The following is a 7,500-nucleotide window of genomic DNA, read 5'->3' as shown; positions in this document are numbered from 1 at the left end:
AGAGAGAGAGAGAGAGAGAGAGAGAGAGAGAGAGAGAGAGAGAGAGAGAGAGAGAGAGAGAATTTTTTCCATAGAAATGTTTCTTTCCATATAATTCAGAATTTAATATTAATTTTAGACACTCTTGAAGATGATTATTTTAGCTGAAAAAGAGCAGACAATAAATGTAAAAAGAGAGAGAGAGAGAGAGAGAGAGAGCCCTGCAAAGAAATAATTTCATTTATATATTTTAGAAAGTAATTTTTATTTTTAGATATTCTTGAAGAGGACTATTTTAGCTTAAAAAAGAGCAGACGATAACTGTAGAAGAGAGAAAGAGAGAAGAGAGAGAGAGAGAGAGAGAGAGAGAGAGAGAGAGAGAGAGAGAGAGAGAGAGAGAGTCTTTTCTATATATTTCAGAAAGTAATTTTGATTTTAGATATTCTTGAAGAGAATTATTTTAGCTGAAAAAGAGAGTAGACGATAACTGTAGGAGAGAGAGAGAGATTACATAGAAATTAAGTTTGATTTAGGACCTTTTTGAAGAGAATTATTCTTTCTAGTTGAAAAATAGCATATATAACGATAAAAATAAAAAGAGAGAGAGAGAGAGAGAGAGAGAGAATTTTCATGTGTGACAGTCGCCTGACGCCTGGGACCAAGTGGCCTAGTAAAAGAGTCGAAATGTTCCGCCCAATTTACGGGAGGCTCTGAAATATTTTTTTCCCTGGGGGAACCGTTTTGTTTTACCCAGTAAAAATTTTGAGTTAATTAGTAACAACTCGATTTTTCTCCTCTTTCTGAAAGCGTTTCTCTAAAATTAATTCAATTTAGGATTTTTTTTGCAAATGGTCCATCCCTCTCAGAGAATTTAATGACGTTTCTTAAAAAAATACTTACACATATAATACACATTTACATATATACATCATACATATATATGTATATATATATATACATATGCATGTATGTATACCCGGCATCAGAGACCATGCTGATAATGATGAATTGTACTCAATTTACTCCTGATATCAATTTAATTATATTTTGTTCCCTCTTATCAAGTGCCCCTGTTCTCTCTATTTATTGCACCGCCTTATCAAACGCTGTTCTCTTTGAATAAGAACTGTATAAGACAGTTCCTTCTCTCATACGCATTAACAAAGCGGACACCACCTGGTGCAAGGCATAAAGAACTCTCGTAAGACGAAAGCTGATAGGATGATTCTGGGATTAATTACCCGTTATCTACCTGAATATCATTTGGAAAGTTATACAGTAGATCAAAGGGAAGTTGGTTCTTCGTATCCAGATCCTAAGATTAACTTTGGGTCTCTTAATCTGCCGAAAATCGAAGGCAATTAGGTTGACTGAACTGGCGAAAAGATTATTGGAACCTTTCATCGGTCTCCCTATCAACGCTTGTATCTATTTGTAAATCTGAAAAGCATCTCAGAGTGAAGCCTAAAGATTTCTTGACTGGTCACAAACGTTAGTCTAATTTCGTGGCGCAGTAATGAGGTATGTGCCTCTTAAGTTAATTAATTTCTTTTTAGTTTTACTTCATACATTTTTTTCATGCCTTATGCAGTTTGCAGTTTTCCATTTTTACAATTCTTTAGTTGTTATATAGATGTAAAAAATTATACATACATACAAATACACACACACATACACACACGCACACACACACACACATATATATTAACCTTAAATTAGAAAGTAAAATAAAGGAAACGATAAAACAATAAAGCTCATATTCCAAAAGTATATCTACAGAACTCCAAATTATATACAAATTTTCTGTGAAATGTAGCAAATACGTCATGTCACATCAGGAATAACGTTAATGGCAGTTAGACTTTAAAGAAATTTCTTTTATATACATAAGTTTCAAGAGCGTAACTATAAAAAAAAAACATGCATTGTGCAAAGAAAAATATGCAAACAATCATAGCCCCTCAGATTGCAGATTTAGAACTGCCTCAATTTGCATCAACACATTTGTAGTCTGAATTCTTTTCGTGCACCTCGTATAAATATCATCTCATTCTCAGTGACATTTTCTGGCGTCTATTTTCTCTCAACCTTTCAGTTATCTATCGATTAGATTTTGTACAAAGAACAAAGGGGCCGGTGATAAACTCAATAAGATTGCCTCTCAATGTAAATTGAATTTACTTCGTACAAAATAAAATTCCAGTGACTAGTGTTTTGAAAAATAACTTTAAATCTATTTCAATAAAAAAATACGTTGATTTCGTGGGGTTTGATTGTACTGCTGCGATCATTTGTACCCAAAATGCGCTATGTCACTGATAAACAGCATTTTGATAATTTTCTACTCTAAAATGACTTTAATTCTAAATGTTATCTCTTAAAAAAATCAAATCTAGCGTATTGATACAAATTAACGGAACTTGTAATAGCATTTATGCTGTATGCAAAAGACACAGATTACGTTACCACATGGAATGATCAGTTGTTCCATTACCTTCTGCAGACCAAGAATAGTACCATATTTCTTCAGTTGTCTGCTGTTTACCAATAAATACTCAACGAAGTTGCACTGTATATCAGAATTAGCTTTAACTTAAAGGTATGTTTGTAATGGCGTCTGTTCAGAGCTTACTTTACGTAAGATACGATTTAGTATCTTAGACTTTTTCCTGAACATAATGGTAAATTTATTGTAACTGTAAAATATAAAAAGTAAGATGAAATTCAACAGTGTTTGTAAATTTTAACTTGCCGAGTCTAGACCAATGTTCTTAGATTAAATAGGCAAGATACGACTGGAATATGATTTAGGTTTGAATGAGACAGAAAGGGTACAGAAAAGCTGGAACACATTCGATCACAGAAAATTCAAAGGATCATCTTCATTTTCCAAAAAGACATAATTAGACAATCTGTTGAAAAAGAAGATTTCTTATTAGAAAGAATATTAATGAAGAATAATATTTTAATGTCAATCTATTCCAAAACAGCACCTAACCACCTGTTCATTATAGGGTTCATCTTCTGGATAATAATAATAATAATAATAATAATAATAATAATAATAATAATAATAATAATAATAATAATAATAATAATAATAATTAATTAAACGCCATAGTAGTGTTAAAAATATTTATGTACAGAAAGTACATAAATACATATATATAAATATATATATATATATTGTCACAATGTTGTCATTACTTTCATTTAGATAAATACTTTAATTTTTTATATTTTAAATTTGTTTAAATATTGTACTCGGGTATTCAGAATTAGCTTGTTTTTCCTCCTCTCTGGTGGTACACTTGTTTGTTAAGCATGATATTTAACAACTGTTTTTCTTTATGTGGTTTGTGGGTGTGTGTATGGCCCCTCCCACTCTCCCCGTGTGGCAGAGGGGTTTGTGGAAGCTCCTGTTGGGGAGTAAAGTTAGTCTGTTTCTGGGTCTTCGCCAGAGGTGCTGAATTTGCCTGCCTTTGTTGCTGCTTGTTGTTGTTACCTGCTTGCTGGTTGTGGCAGCCCGATTATTCTTGGATCCACCCCGGCCTGGAGTTGCAAGGATTTAGCTGCCCTTTATCCTTCAGCACCACTGATCCAGTATCACTGTCGGCGGGACCTCTCTTGTCCACGGTAATATAATTATCCGTTGATTAATAATGTGTGATCCGGCCTCTAGTCCACTGGTGACATATTTCGCGGACCTATTGTTTATCTATTATCCACCTCTGCCCGAGTGGATCTTGTGATACCCCACCACCGGGAGATTCTCCCCTGACTTTTCGGAGGAATTCATTAACCACTGAGGAGTTGTTTGTGTGTTGAATTTAGAGTGTATTCGTTAGGCTGTTCTGTCTTTTTGATTATCTCTATCTTTCTGAAACCCCTTATTGAAGAGCGAGTGTGTTGTTGTCTATCTTTAGTTGTACAGAAGTGTTGGTTTTTGTCATTTAAGTTAAGCGTGATTGTTATTCATTTTTCTTTGTATATTAAGGTTCAGGAGTAACTTCTGTCTGGAAATTTATGTATTAAATATTAATATTTTTCTCACTGTTTTTGTATCCCCCCGTAATTAATTTTGGCACACATTGTTATTCTTATTTAGTTATTCCACTCATTGCGGACTTAGCTGGTATTTAAGTGAACATAATTGGTAAGAGAAATTCTTTTTAGTGACCGTCAAAGAAGGACATCACAATATATACATATATATATATATATATATATATATATATATATATATATATATATATATATATATATAGATAGATAGATATAGATATAGATATAGATATAGATATAGATATAGATATAGATATAGATATCAATCATTTCCTGTGGCTTTTAATCCTCGATATTATAGCCTCGTCACATGGTCGCCTTGTTTCAATAATAATAATAATAATAATAATAATAATAATAATAATAATAATAATAATAATAATAACAGTAACAAGTCTGCCTGTTTATGTCATACATTTACATGACAAATAATTTTCGCTATGCCATCAAAACAGCTCTTGTTGCGGCCGATGAGATACCTGTAGCCTGAAGAATTTAATTTCGCCTGAGATTCATCCTCAGTAATCCCGTCACAGAGAGATTGAACGAGGGTTTTATCATGTAGATTGTTCTTTTGATGCGTCCAAAGTCTTTGATGTCATCGCGTCCTGATGCTGTCAAACTGGTTATGTTAATTTTTTTTATTATTATTTCTAACTCTGCTTTTATCCTTTCGTCTCTGTTTCATAAGGGCCTTGCTCTTCCTTTTAGATATTACTATTGTATATTTCTCATGCTGATTTAATATAAATTTTAACTTTATTTTATGGTGAATTATGTTTTGTTATATTTCTGATATTCGAAGTACAGTGCATTCTATTTGAATTACTGATGCAAAAGTAACTGTCATTACATTTTAGAAAAAATTCCAAATTTTACTTCCCAGGACAGTTTTCTCTCTCTCTCTCTCTCTCTCTCTCTCTCTCTCTCTCTCTCTCTCTCTCTCTCTCTCCCTCTCTCTCTCTCTTGTATACGCACACACGCACTGTTTGTATGTGTGTGTGTGTGTGTGTGTGGGTACAAAAGAGAGACAAAGAAAAAGAAATTGTCCTGGGAAGTAAAATTTGGAATTTTATATATATAATATATATGTGTACACACACACACACACACACACACACACACATATATATATATATATATATATATATATATATATATATATATATATATATATACATACATCGCCAAACACTTTTACGAATATGATACGTTGTTTCGTTTCATATCCAGACTGGTCCCCAGTGGAATATTCCGTTTATGAACTCATGAGAGAGCTTCGGTACTTTATCTGAATGCAAATATCTTATTAATTGGATTGCGTTCGCAGATAAAATTTCGGATCGCCAGCACGAGTTTTATCAGCGTTTCTGTGAGTATTTAACAACGCATGTTTTGTCGTTTACCTGCTTTGAGAGTTTGTGTGAATGTGTGCGAGGACATTTTTTATTTCTAGCACACTTGAAAGAAAACAGATTCAGAACATTTTAACCGTGGGGAAATGCTGATTAATATAAATAAGGTTACAGAAAACCGAAATTGTGATGGTCTCTTGTACACGGGTATTTGTACAGTTCCAAGATTTTGTACTTAATAATTATGCCTTTAGGCTTCAAACTTCAGTTTTCTGTAACCTTATTTGTATTAGTAAGCATTTCTCCACGGTTAAAATGCTCTAAATCTGTTTTCTTTCCGGTGTGCTAGAAATAAAAGAAATTTCTCGTACACTTGCACACAAACACTCACTCTCAAAACAGGTAAACGACAAAACATGTGCTGTTAAATACTCACAGAAACGCTGACAAAACTGTTACTATCAGTAACAACGTCCATGATCTCATAAACCCTGAAACGACGTGAGAGAACCATAAGGTCTAGAATTCATGAAAAATCCTATAGCATTTACGACCTTCTGGATAAATAGGATACAGGTATCAGAAATCTCTCCCACTTGATACTGAGCCTTTTATAGTTCTTTTATGACTTTGTTATAGAAGGTTAATACACTGTTATGGCCTCGTTAATCTGGACGGTTTACAAAAGCAACGTCGCTTTTAGATTAATTTTATAAGAAATTTAAATAGATAGCAGATAGAGAACAGGTTAGTGAATAATCTCTCTCTCTCTCTCTCTCTCTCTCTCTCTCTCTCTCTCTCTCTCTCTCTCTCTCTCTGTATGTCAAATTCGGTCTCCCAAATTAGAACATTGGATATTTATTCACTCGCTCATAATACAGTAAGCTTCATGTTATCATTAAATTCACTTGCTTATATTTTTTATTGTTTCAATTTTCTAAAATGGCGTTTCACTTCGATAGGTGGTTGAGACTAAAACAGAGATAAACTTTCAAGTATTACTAAATGTTAGTAAATATAGTTCATCTATATTCTTTTTTTTAAGGAATAGATTTCCTATTGGAAAATGGCCTCTTATTTTCAGGGACAGTTTTAAAGAATTTTTTCATCTTACTAACACTGTGTTCACAATGATCAAAGTTTGATACTCAGACAATTTATATGTGATTATCTTGGAAAAATCGATATATTTTGTATTATTCTGAAAAAATATATATATATTGCATCTTGAGTTTTAGGTTAGATAGATTTCACTTGATTGAAGTTCTGATTCCTGTGATGTCTTTGTGTTCAGAAAAAAAAAAAAAATTTTCTTCTCACAAATGTAATGACGACTTTTGGCTTGGCTTTGAATGTCTCCTGAGGAGGGCAGGAGTTGTGGGACCGGGGGCCAGTGGTGGGGGGATTATTAAAAATAATAATCTCATTGACATGAGTTTAGGTTCGAATCCTGCCAGGAATCTCTGAGTTTCTTAATTTGTTTCCCCGTTTGGGTTTCAGGTTTTGTAGTGAGCAGCGTATTCAGAATGCGTGAGGACATCGAAAAAGTTAAAAGCTTTTACAGATATTTATTTATCTGTCTATCTGTCTGTCTGTCTATTTATCTATCTATCTATCTATCTATCTGACTAGGAAATGAATTTGAAACCGGTCAGGACCTACACCCAGTCTCTTGTTTTATCATCAGTGGTGACGTGTGATATACAAATCATGAGCTAATGATATATATATATATATATATATATATATATATATATATATATATATATATATATATATATATATATATATATATATATATGACAAAAGGAAATACTTGTTGCTAAAAGAAAAAAATTCCAATATATTTACGAACGTCGTCACGAAAATACATTTTTAGAATTATACTTTCAAAAACAACAATAAAAGAAATTATTGTCAACACAACTAGTGGATTACGCTATACATTCTTGACACATATCTTTCAAGATGCTTAAGAGAAATTATAAACTAAAGCCTGTGCAAGATATATGCCACTCATTGTTATATATTCCTGCGCAGATCAGAATTTCCAAGAAGTTTAAGCACTTCATTTCCAACACAGCTCTTCCGAGTCTCGATG

The sequence above is a fragment of the Macrobrachium rosenbergii genome, chromosome 3, assembly GCF_040412425.1.
Source record: "Macrobrachium rosenbergii isolate ZJJX-2024 chromosome 3, ASM4041242v1, whole genome shotgun sequence".
Taxonomy (NCBI): domain Eukaryota; kingdom Metazoa; phylum Arthropoda; class Malacostraca; order Decapoda; family Palaemonidae; genus Macrobrachium; species Macrobrachium rosenbergii.
This window is presented reverse-complemented; position numbering follows the sequence as displayed.